We start from the raw sequence: 13,096 nt of genomic DNA, 5'->3' as shown, positions 1-13,096 counted from the left end.
TGTGAGTGCTATCAGTAGAGCAGACCATGTTCACGCTGTTCGCTCTGTGAGTGCTATCAGTAGGACAGACCATGTTCACGCTGTTCGCTCTGTGAGTGCTATCAGTAGAGCAGACCATGTTCACGCTGTTCGATCTGTGAGTGCTATCAGTAGGACAGACCATGTTCACGCTGTTCGCTCTGTGAGTGCTATCAGTAGAGCAGACCATGTTCACGCTGTTTGCTCTGTGAGTGCTATCAGTAGAGCAGACCATGTTCACGCTGTTCGCTCTGTGAGTGCTATCAGTAGAGCAGACCATGTTCACGCTGTTCGCTCTGTGAGTGCTATCAGTAGAGCAGACCATGTTCACGCTGTTCGCTCTGTGAGTGCTATCAGTAGAGCAGACCATGTTCACGCAGTTCGCTCTGTGAGTGCTATCAGTAGAGCAGACCATGTTCACGCTGCTCGCTCTGTGAGTGCTATCAGTAGAGCAGACCATGTTCATGCTGCTCGCTCTGTGAGTGCTATCAGTAGAGCAGACCATGTTCACGCTGTTCGCTCTGTGAGTGCTATCAGTAGAGCAGACCATGTTCACGCAGTTCGCTCTGTGAGTGCTATCAGTAGAGCAGACCATGTTCAGGCTGTTTGCTCTGTGAGTGCTATCAGTAGAGCAGACCATGTTCACGCAGTTCGCTCTGTGAGTGCTATCAGTAGAGCAGACCATGTTCACGCTGTTTGCTCTGTGAGTGCTATCAGTAGAGCAGACCATGTTCACGCTGTTCGATCTGTGAGTGCTATCAGTAGAGCAGACCATGTTCACGCTGTTCGCTCTGTGAGTGCTATCAGTAGAGCAGACCATGTTCACGCAGTTCGCTCTGTGAGTGCTATCAGTAGAGCAGACCATGTTCACGCTGCTCGCTCTGTGAGTGCTATCAGTAGAGCAGACCATGTTCATGCTGCTCGCTCTGTGAGTGCTATCAGTAGAGCAGACCATGTTCACGCTGTTCGCTCTGTGAGTGCTATCAGTAGAGCAGACCATGTTCACGCAGTTCGCTCTGTGAGTGCTATCAGTAGAGCAGACCATGTTCAGGCTGTTTGCTCTGTGAGTGCTATCAGTAGAGCAGACCATGTTCAGGCTTTTCGCTCTGTGAGTGCTATCAGTAGAGCAGACCATGTTCACGCTGTTCGCTCTGTGAGTGCTATCAGTAGAGCAGACCATGTTCACGCTGTTCGCTCTGTGAGTGCTATCAGTAGGACAGACCATGTTCACGCTGTTCGCTCAGTGAGTGCTATCAGTAGAGCAGACCATGTTCACGCTGTTCGCTCTGTGAGTGCTATCAGTAGAGCAGACCATGTTCACGCTGTTCGCTCTGTGAGTGCTATCAGTAGAGCAGACCATGTTCACGCTGCTCGCTCTGTGTGTGCTATCAGTAGAGCAGACCATTTTCACGCTGTTCGCTCTGTGAGTGCTATCAGTAGAGCAGACCATGTTCACGCTGTTCGCTCTGTGAGTGCTATCAGTAGAGCAGACCATGTTCACGCTGTTCGCTCTGTGAGTGCTATCAGTAGGACAGACCATGTTCACGCTGCTCGCTCTGTGTGTGCTATCAGTAGAGCAGACCATGTTCACGCTGTTCGCTCTGTGAGTGCTATCAGTAGAGCAGACCATGTTCACGTTGTTCGCCCTGTGAGTGCTATCAGTAGGACAGACCATGTTCACGCTGTTCGCTCTGTGAGTGCTATAAGTAGAGCAGACCATTTTCACGCTGTTCGCTCTGTGAGTGCTATCAGTAGAGCAGACCATGTTCACGCTGTTCGCTCTGTGAGTGCTATCAGTAGAGCAGACCATGTTCACGCTGTTCGCTCTGTGAGTGCTATCAGTAGAGCAAACCATGTTCACGCTGTTCGCTCTGTGAGTGCTATCAGTAGAGCAGACCATGTTCACGCTGTTCGCTCTGTGAGTGCTATCAGTAGAGCAGACCATGTTCAGGCTGTTCGCTCTGTGAGTGCTATCAGTAGAGCAGACCATGTTCACGCTGTTCGCTCTGTGAGTGCCATCAGTAGAGCAGACCATGTTCACGCTGTTCGCTCTGTGAGTGCTATCAGTAGAGCAGACCATGTTCACGCTGTTTGCTCTGTGAGTGCTATCAGTAGAGCAGACCATGTTCACGCTGTTCGATCTGTGAGTGCTATCAGTAGAGCAGACCATGTTCACGCTGTTCGATCTGTGAGTGCTATCAGTAGAGCAGACCATGTTCATGCTGCTTGCTCTGTGAGTGCTATCAGTAGAGCAGACCATGTTCAGGCTGTTTGCTCTGTGAGTGCTATCAGTAGAGCAGACCATGTTCACGCTGCTTGCTCTGTGAGTGCTATCAGTAGAGCAGACCATGTTCACGCTGTTCGCTCTGTGAGTGCTATCAGTAGAGCAGACCATGTTTACGCTGTTCGCTCTGTGAGTGCTATCAGTAGAGCAGACCATGTTCAGGCTGTTCGCTCTGTGAGTGCTATCAGTAGAGCAGACCATGTTCACGCTGTTCGCTCTGTGAGTGCTATCAGTAGAGCAGACCATGTTCACGCTGTTCGCTCTGTGAGTGCTATCAGTACAGCAGACCATGTTCATGCTGCTCGCTCTGTGAGTGCTATCAGTAGAGCAGACCATGTTCACGCTGTTCGCTCTGTGAGTGCTATCAGTAGAGCAGACCATGTTCACGCTGTTCGCTCTGTGAGTGCTATCAGTAGAGCAAACCATGTTCACGCAGTTCGCTCTGTGAGTGCTATCAGTAGAGCAGACCATGTTCACGCAGTTCGCTCTGTGAGTGCTATCAGTAGAGCAGACCATGTTCACGCAGTTCGCTCTGTGAGTGCTATCAGTAGAGCAGACCATGTTCACGCTGTTCGCTCTGTGAGTGCTATCAGTAGAGCAGACCATGTTCACGCTGTTCGCTCTGTGAGTGCTATCAGTAGAGCAGACCATGTTCACGCTGTTCGCTCTTTGAGTGCTATCAGTAGAGCAGACCATGTTCACGCTGTTCGCTCTGTGAGTGCTATCAGTAGAGCAGACCATGTTCACGCTGTTCGCGAAAATACGGTGTCATCACTCACTTCCAGTGACCCATTCCTTTCATTTTCATCGACATTTTGCCTTGAACGATTTGACCTATCCATGTCCCCAATGGCTGCTGAACAGTTTGGTTAGATTGAAACAACACACAAACAAACCTCCCTAGTTAAAAATTGGGGCCTTGTTAGCTGGGGAGCCAGTTTAGGCTTATTTACAAACGAAATGCTGCATGAAATTCCTTGGTAGTGACTTGGTTGGGTTTGTGTAACTGTTCCATATGAGGACATTTCTAAACTATACACTGACGGAATTTGGAGATATATGAACAAAACGAAAGGGTGGTGCTTAACTTTTGAAATATAAAATAATCCAGGGGATACTGTTGACAGTCCTCTTAGTGAGATAATCAAACTATTAGAGACGTTGGTGATGTTTTTGATAAGTTATGATAATTTTATGAATAATTTAGGATATATTGTTTCAATGTGATAGGCTCCAGATGACACCTGCCGACACAGCCGTGGCCCAGACTCTACTTCTACTGACACAGTCACTCTGCGGTCAGTTCAAAACTTTTGTGATATATTTGTAGATGATAATTGTCGCAAGTGTATATGCAGCTATAGTTCTCTGTGAATGACACAGGAATCATACAATATTACAGATTAATAAAAAAACTTTCTCCACAGTATCCACAGGATTCATCTGCCCAACTTTCAGCAATGTGGACTCGTTCGTACAGTTGATCTGTACAGGGGGAAGTGGTGTTCACACATATAAACACCCCGGTGGTCGTGGTGTTGCACAGTGTCAACTGAAAGGTGTTATGCCGTGTGATCTCGAGTACGGATCGGCGTCTGTCATCAATAGCACTCAGTCTGTCTTCAACATTTCTGGTATACAAACAACAGATGCGGGAGAATGGTCATGTGAAAATGCTCTTAATACAGTTGAGACATGCAATTTGACAGTTGCAAGTAAGTATCATTTCAAATCTCATTTGTACTGATCGTGTATAATTTACTCCCCCGAAAGATACAGAACATGTACGTTAAATGATACACGTACACCAAATGTCAAGGATTAGTATGGGTTCATCTTCCCGAGGCAAGGAAGTTAAGTGACTGTAAAAAACAGTTTCCACCCTTGCCGAACTAAGGTGGATTTTCTTGGCTCCATCGTACCGCCACCAGTGGCTATTACGAGTTAGGTCCCTTCCATGTGCTTCCTACTGACAAATCAGATTCCACCTCTCACTTGCATTTGCTTCACACGAAATGGTGCCGATTATCTGGTTGATGATCAAGATCTATATTGTAATATAACGGGTCTTACCCCGCGAAGTGCAACAAATCACGTAAGCACCTTGACTGAAGACATGACATGATGTTGAATATATTTGTTGACGATCAGTTGACGGTACACATGCTTTACAAATCCTGCAATTGACAGAAATCTGCAGGGCAGTTTACGAACCGGATGTCGATTCTGTTTCGCGATTCTTATTGACTCGTTAGTCCAGGCAAAATATTACACCATAATTCCAGGTTTGTTCGGCAAGGTGGAAACCGGATTTTTCTAAAAACTTTACTCCTTTGTCTCTGAAAGATGGTATGTGCTATGCATGTTTGTTTTTATATCAGTTAAATCTTTACTCTTACGAGCCATGCTCATGTAATATTTAAGAAACAGTTGTTGATATCTTGAATATAATTTATAAAGGTAAAATAATGTTGTGTTGTCGCGTTGTCGCCCTATCTAATGTGAGTTAAAAATTAAAATGACCAACAACCTGAATACAATTGATCGTTTCTAGAGAAATTAAGTCTCATATCGATTTTCGAACACCAAAGTATTTTGACGACAAGAAACAAACTCTTTCCATTTCCATTTCATTTAATTTCAATCACCAGCAACTTTATGTAGATGAGGGGACACGGTTGGCTCAGTCGTTTTAGACTGCGTAGCTCGCTGTGCAGTGTTGCGTCCAACAAGCGAGCTAGAAAATCAGCATCTTGCACATATATAACTTCGGCGTTCATCCCACATCAAGCAGACACGGCATGAAATGCAAATTCACTCACTCACTCACACATTCATATCATATTCGCTGTACAGATTGGTGTCTCCTAGACGTCAGTGTGAAACCAAAGGGCGTGGTTTCGAATCCCCGATTCGACCTGATTATGTTTCTTGGCTTGACAGTTTTGCGTTTTATCAAAGTAGTAAAGTCTGTCACCTGTATCACTTCCGCTTTTATCCCACATCATGTTGACATAAATGTTCCAAGTGACGTCAAATTTTGACGAAACGACCCCGAGGGAGCCTGGTACATTAAGAACATATGTCCATATATTTAATACACAAAACATCAGTCAACTAATGACCCTTTTAGCCACAAACTTAGCTCCTACTTTACGAACGTATTTATTTTTATTTGTAATCTAAATGCGAAAATGTGACATGTTTTATGGAATGTTGCCGTTTGGCATTGTCGCTCAGTCGCGTTGTCGCGCGCTCTGAAAATATCAAAAGTATGCATCAATTGATATGAGCACAGCAATGCGACAGCGCCAAATTTTCTCGAAATGCTGCATTGTTTCGTTGTCACGTTGTATTAGAATTTTGAAAATGTAGTCGTGTTGGTCTTGAGTGAAATGAATCATAATTACACATTTGCTGTTTAACTTCAACCAACATGCATGCGTGTTTTGGATTTAGCTAAATTTGAAATGTCTCTAAACTCTGAAATAGACTCAATTGACCTTAGATCCCAAGCAACATTGGCTTATCGACAGAGGCGACTACCAGGAAGTCAAACTCGATGACTTGTTTGATTTCATCTCGACGTATTTCTTTTGCTTGGATTAATGCTCATGATGTCGATCACATGACTGTCTGGTCCAGTGCCATGTTGTCTTGGTCACCGTCATGTTGGAATATTGGTGACACACTTAAATGATTAAATGGTTTTCTGTTTGCACAATTAACACATACCAACGCAAATCAGTCTGCAATTTCAACCTCAAACCACTTGCAACCTCCATATATCAAAAGTGATGTTTGGTTTACATGATAGTTTTGATTTTTAAATGGACAAGTCAATGAAAGAATTTCACTCTTTAACTCTAATTTGATTTAGTCGGACTATTTCATCATTCTGTGGTTGTATTATATGATTCAGAAACACCAACATGCAGCATCACCAGTAAGGAGGACACTGATGTATTTGCCCTTTATTAACAGCTGACACTCACAGTGGACATACAAGACTACTACTGTTCAACAGCCCTCACCTTCCCACTCCAGACAGGGATTGTGACAACACTGCTGATGGAAGCTGACTCTGTAGCAAGTGTTACTCACAACACTTCTTCAGTAACCCTCAATGTGACGGACTCCCACCTGGGGGTTGTAAGACTGATATTTAGCTGTCACAACAAGCGGTCGAGTCTAACTTGTGGTGGTGTCACTGAACTCAGTGATTCTATAACAATATGTCAAAGAAGCAAATAACTAAATTGAATTGGGGCACGTCAACACCACAACTACAGTTATAAGGCAATAAAATTAATTTATTTTGAGAATTACATAACAGATTAAATAACAAATTCGTCCCCATATTTGTTGCTTAAACAGTCGCCAACTCCTGCTATTTGTCTTAGCCTTTTTTACTTTCTATTACTAGTCATTATAATGTACACAAGCATTGTTCTTTGGTTTTATGCACTGGAACTAGGGTTCTGATATTTAAGGAAAGGTGTCTAACAATTGCTGATGACGCCTTTATATTGTTGCAGAAACAACTGATGCTCAAGGAAATGATGAACCACCCACACCATCAACTCTCATGATCATTGTTGCCGTTGTTTGTGCAATCGTGTTTCTCGTCATCATCATCATCATCATTGTATGCGTCGTCAAAAGAAAACAGGTAAATGATACAAAACCACAATCGCCAGTTAATCTTGACTGTCCTCCGTATATAACTGTTGGGCAACTTTGAGGTACAGATTATGCTACTGTGCATCGTGTGACATGACTCTGTTAACAAGACGAAAGGGGCATGATCGCGGATAATGATGACACAAGAATCTGAAAAGTCATCATTACATTGTTGATATACTTTTGTAAGAGAGCGATGACATTTTGTTCTGATTTAAGTTTTGTATTTTAAAAGTGATTCTCCGTTAACGTGGGCGGTATCACCAAAAGAGATAATTAATTTTTAAAAAAACAATAATCATCGAACAGTATCTTAGCTCCATGTCAGAATGTTGAGATGTGATTAGGTCACGTGGTCATGATAAAATGCTACGTAGTCCGCGGGAGCGGGAGGATAAATCTCACGAACCCGGCTACGAAGCCACAAGTTGTACGTTCACTTCAGCTTGATCAAACAGAAGTTTTCCCTCAATTTTCAAATTTGTTTTTAATTAGTTTCCAACGGCAGATTGAAACATTGCGGATAATTTCAACTCCTTGTTGTAATGGCTTTTATACCATTTGCAATGTTTTATACCACAGGCCGAAGGCTCAACTTATAATATGCCCATCTGCAGGGTTGCCAGACTAAAGTGAACTTAGTTTGATAGCTAATATGTGTTTTTTTGGTGAAAGGATGAGCCCCCTGTTTCATTTCTTTTCACAACATTTTGTTTTCCTTTACATCCAGCATGAGAAAAAAAATATGTCGGATAGAATCTGAGGCTATGTTTTTGTCCATTTTATTTCTGAAACGTATTATTTGTATTTAAGCCCAGGCACTATTACAATAATAAAAGGATCTCCCTGTGAGGTCACAGGTTAGAATAGGCACACAACAAGATCTACTACTAGCCGAAAGAGCAAACTAGATCAGTGGTCAGGATCTTGGACTGATTATCGTTTATTGTACCCCGACGACGTGACACGAGGGTCATTATTTCTGCCACTGGTTGGCCAGGCTCAGACTCGATTATTATACCGCCGTATAGAGCTGGAATGTAACTGAATGCGGCCTAAAATAACAAATACACAAAACCTAAAGCTTCCTTCAACACTTACGACTGTAAACAGTTTGATTCCAGAAAGAGACTACGGCAACAGATCAATGGGTCTGGATGACAAACTAATACCAAAACATGAGTATCGCGGTGTCCTTGTTGCTGCCTTTCCTGTGCTTCTAGGGCGGTGAGGTAGTCTAGTGCTTCACGCCAAAGACCAGGGTTCGATCCCCACATGGGTACAATGTGTGAAGCCCATTTCTGGTGTCCCCGGCAATGATATTGCTTGAATATTTCTACTCACTCACTCACTCACTCACAATCCAGCTTTTTGGTTTCTATGGATCTACATTTTCCTCCAGAAACAATAACATATTGTGTACAGTGTAAATGTCGATCATACAGACGCTGGGTTACCAGACTAAAGCAAATTTTGTAACATATAATAACACTCTCATAATGACAGGCTCACTTGGCTGTGTCCTGGTGGTGAATCATAGTGTTCCTGATGTGTACAAAAGTAGATGCATGTATCCCTCGTTCTTAAGGCAGGTTGCAAATCAATGTGTCAATTGTATAATGAAATTATTTTGCTTTTACAATGTGGGGCCAAATTGGCACTCTTGTTTTGATTTGGTTCCCCGTCAGTGATGGTGGTTGTAAAAGACGACTTAATGGAGCGTGAAGTGAGGATCGTTCAGTGGGTTGATTGCTTGACACTGTACCTTGAAGTCGAGCATGGTTGTTCATAATATCAATCACTGGTATATCAGTTGCATCTCGATGATTGGCGTTGATCTAAATTTATCAAATAACTTGAGGGATATTAAAGGGAACAAGACACGTGGCTGTACACTTCACGTCTTTCATTTATTCATCACTTTTCATTGTGCACGTTACTTTACACTGCAATTGTTACATCAGAAGGAAATATATCTTTCGAAGTTTAGACCGCGTCCGTGATCTAGTGGATGGAACCTTTGTCTCTGGAGCAGACGTTCGGTGCTTCAAATCCCGTATGCGTCATAGCCAAGGACATTAACATTGACAGTTTTTGATTGTGATGTCTTTATTATTGACATAGTTTATTTATCAGATATCGAAAAGAAAATTGTATAGCTCGTTCATAACGGTACAAAGTCTGCACCATTTATTTATATGTTTATGGTTTATGTTTAGTGGAATATATATGCCTTCATTTTTATTATATAATAGTTGGCTAATTCAAAATACTGAATAAATCATTTAGAATGTATTTGTTAGACAATTTATCTAGACGAGTACATAATTGATGTATGATTGGTTGGTGTCGCCTTCTAAATGCTGTATATAATGTATCGGACACGAATACTCTTTACATGTCATTGATATCTGTGAAAATAACTCATCCAAGGAGCGAGATGCACGTGCAATTGCCTCAGTGTCATCATTAATAGGAGCTAATTTCTACTGTAGGAAGGTTTGATTCGTTTTAAAGGGGGTCATTTGTTTCAAGGAAATGATTTGTACCGGTATTTATTCGCCAGGGATAAGGCTCATTACTGGGACAGAATGTAGTTTGTGTCATTTGCATGACGTACTTTTGTATTTCAATGTTTAATGTAAAGTATTTTATATTTTTGTATATCATTATTGAATATCCTCACCGAATACATGAATAATCACCAATGTTTCTATTACGCTGCTTTGCCTATTACATATGTTATGCCTGTGGTTATTGAACTCTAAAATACAGCCTGTGTTACATTCGTTTTGCAGGTTACGCAATATGGTGAATACCTTGTGAATGTAGGATGACATTTGGTCTTATACCTGCCACATAATGATATCTGAATAAGAATGTCTTTTGTAAAATGCACCGTCATGGATTCGTCTGCTATTTCCTTCCTTGACGGTTCTTCGATCATACCATAAAAACATCTAAATCATTGCATATGTTGTGTGTGACATTATTATGATGATCTTATATTGATCTAATACAATATGTTAACAAAACATGTAAACAAAGCGAGAATGATATGCATTGAATATGAATTATAACTTAGAGCAAAAATGCTTAATTGTAGATATTGTCTTTATCTGGTTTGACAATTTTGTTTTTGATAATTAGCATATGAAACAAGTTTATTAACTGTTTAACAGTGTGTGGTCATATTGTTTGTTCAAATGTTCAGCTTTAAGATATATCGATGGTCTAATGGTTATTTTACAATTGCACATTCTTGCTTTGCACCAAATACATTGTTGCTACTTTATATATGTTTTGCTGATTCCGTCTGTGTGTTTTCTGTATTTTCGGTTTTGTAAGACCATCGATAGCATCTGTAAGTGGAAACTGCTCTCATATGTGACCAACCATGAGATAAGGGACCTTATGAGTGAAAACGTTTTATATTTTGATTCTGATTATATTTTAAAACTACATTATCTTAGGAACACAAAACACAGAGATACATGACGATAAACATTTGGGCTCATTTTCGAAGTCCCATTTTCACACTTAGACCCGTCTTTGTAATTATTTCAGTTCTATGTATAATGATAGGAAAATAAGATACATATATATATCTTGTATATATACATATTATACTTCTACAGACCGCACACATTGACATTTTTTCGGAAGTTGTCGTCAAACGTCTTCCTTTATGACGTCACACCTGTATCCTAGCACCCTTAAGGTCCCTTTTCTACTGGTGGGTCGCATTTTATGAGAAAGGATTCAAGTAATGTCAAAACCGGGTGTGGCGCACGTCCACACATGCATGTAAATAGCACATCTTTACATTGATTCGATGACAGGTTTATTACAATTTCTCTTACAAAAAAAAGCGAAAGAAAGAACAGTTTCAATAATTATAAGAAAGCAGAGTCATTAAATAAAACGACAAAACCCTTTCCATATTCATAAGAAATATCGACTAAATTCGATTGTACCCTTCCGACTGTATCAGGAACATGTTTTTGAAAATTACAATTAAATAGTGAGAATACCAGGTGTTCGCAAAAAGGTGAAAGTATCCTGCCCCACGGTTGCAAACACATGCAAAGGCGAGTCAACTGTTAACCTGAAAAAACACGGGAATATATGGAACAAGTCAAACTAGAAAATTGCATCGTCCGTTAAATGTTTCACTGATGAGTCAAATTTGGAAATGTTCTCCACAGGATCTTGAATGAGGCCTTGAATGTAGTACCCTTGATCAAATAGCGTTACAAGCACGTCAGCCCTTCTGCCTTACAGTCTTGTGGAGAGATTTGTCAGTCTAGATCTTTATGCATAGAACTTAATTTGGAACAAACGAAGCGGTTTGGCTGGTCTCTTATATGTCTGGTTCACATGGATAAATCAGTGGCAGGGATGTATCGGGTATTGTCCGATATCAGATGTACCGGAAGCTTAAGTTCAGCCTTCAAATATAGTGTTTTCTCAGTGAAGGTTAGAAGACATTTGATTTTATTGTTGACAAATAGAAATGTAATAATATCTATTATTTCCATGTTTAGTGACAAAAGCAAATTAAAATAAAATGTTTGGACAGAAGTGAACTTGGTTGTTTTCTTAAATTGCAAAATATCAAGCAAATCCTTTATTTATTTTGAAAATCCACACAAGAATCCAATACCTCTCTGTGACCTTGGTTGATTGCTTTTTATATAACTATTGGCATACATTGTCCGGCCTCGACAATTAACAGACACCTGGGATCGTGCGGCGTTAAACAATATCCACACAATAAAATAATAATAACATTTCATGTACGATATATTCGTGTGTGGAGAGAGGGTTTTAAGCTAAAAAAAACTAGATTAGGATGTCCATCACTCAGCAGCATTACCCCAGATGCCTATCGAGAGTTGACGAAACACTGCTACAATGGCTGCCTAAAGAAAATTTTATATAAAACATAAGAATTACTTTTTTCCATAAAGAACGTGTTGACAGAAGCATGTGTAGACATACATATTTAATGTATTCATATGAAATCACGTTTAATGTTCCGTATGCTATGCTCAATTACCAAGCCCTTCACATCAATATTTAAATGACAATTGATTTCGCTGAGTGCCCTTGTGATATAGGTACACCTAACAGTAGACTTTAACATAAATATGTAACACTGCAAATCTAACATATAGTGAGTGAGTGAGTTGGGCTTAACCCCTCTTTACAGTTTTCCAGTCATATCATGGCATGTCAGTTTAATGTAGGAGGAAAGCCCAATGTGAAGCAGGCCTCAGAAATTTACAACTTCGGTGAAACCCACGAGCACGGGTATGGTGCTGACAAACCTAGAAACATAATCGGGGCGAACCGGGATTCGAACCCACAATCATAGGTTTCTGGCGTGCCCAAGGGACGCAACTCTGCACAGCGAATCGCGGCGCCTTAGACGACTGGGCCACCCGTGCCCCCTTTCACATATAGGACCCTGGGAGTGATATAACATACTTGTAAGTTACATGGAGATATGTCAAGGAAATCATATCTTGCAATGAATACATCATGCATTATACAACCACATATCCCAATAAACATATTTTATCTTCATAGCTATGCATAAAGTTGAGAATGACTAAAAACTCTCCTCAATATGAGAGAGATGACTTCAACTTTCCAACAGTCAACTTTCCCTTAATGTCGAGAAGTATTTCAGCAGCAACAGCCTTTGATATCTACATTGCACATTTGTTTAGGTCAATAGAGCATGCTCTTCCTACGAAGATTACAACGAGCGTCATAGGACCTGTCCAAGAGTTGTTTGATGAAGGTTACAACATTCAAGGCCTCAGGAAAGCTGTCAATTTTTTCACGGAAGACGTGTTGAGGACATTTCTAAATTTGACACATCAGTGACAAAAAGATTCCCGATGCAATTCGATATGTTCATTTGTACCATATGTTCCCTTGATTTTAGTTTTCAGGAAAACAATTGAATTGAAGAATTGCAGTGAAAATGATGTTCACGGAAAGTGTAAGTTTGGTAGCACCAACCTCTCACTAGTTGCATACAAAGCTATATGTTTGTTGACTGACAACGTACAGCGTTACTCATGCCATACGCGGCGG

The 13,096-nt window shown here is 41.0% G+C and overlaps 1 pseudogene; it reads left to right on the top strand.

The window, feature by feature from the left end:
- The window catches only part of LOC139457019 (uncharacterized), a 35,875-nt pseudogene extending 28,780 nt beyond the window's left edge, over positions 1 to 7,095 (top strand).
- Positions 7,096 to 13,096: the final 6,001 nt, after the last annotated feature.

Source organism: Haliotis cracherodii, unplaced genomic scaffold, assembly GCF_022045235.1.
Source record: "Haliotis cracherodii isolate W230 unplaced genomic scaffold, xgHalCrac1.p SCAF_12, whole genome shotgun sequence".
Classification (NCBI taxonomy): domain Eukaryota; kingdom Metazoa; phylum Mollusca; class Gastropoda; order Lepetellida; family Haliotidae; genus Haliotis; species Haliotis cracherodii.
The sequence above is the reverse complement of the archived record's forward strand: the minus strand, read 5'-3'. Positions and strand labels throughout refer to the sequence as shown.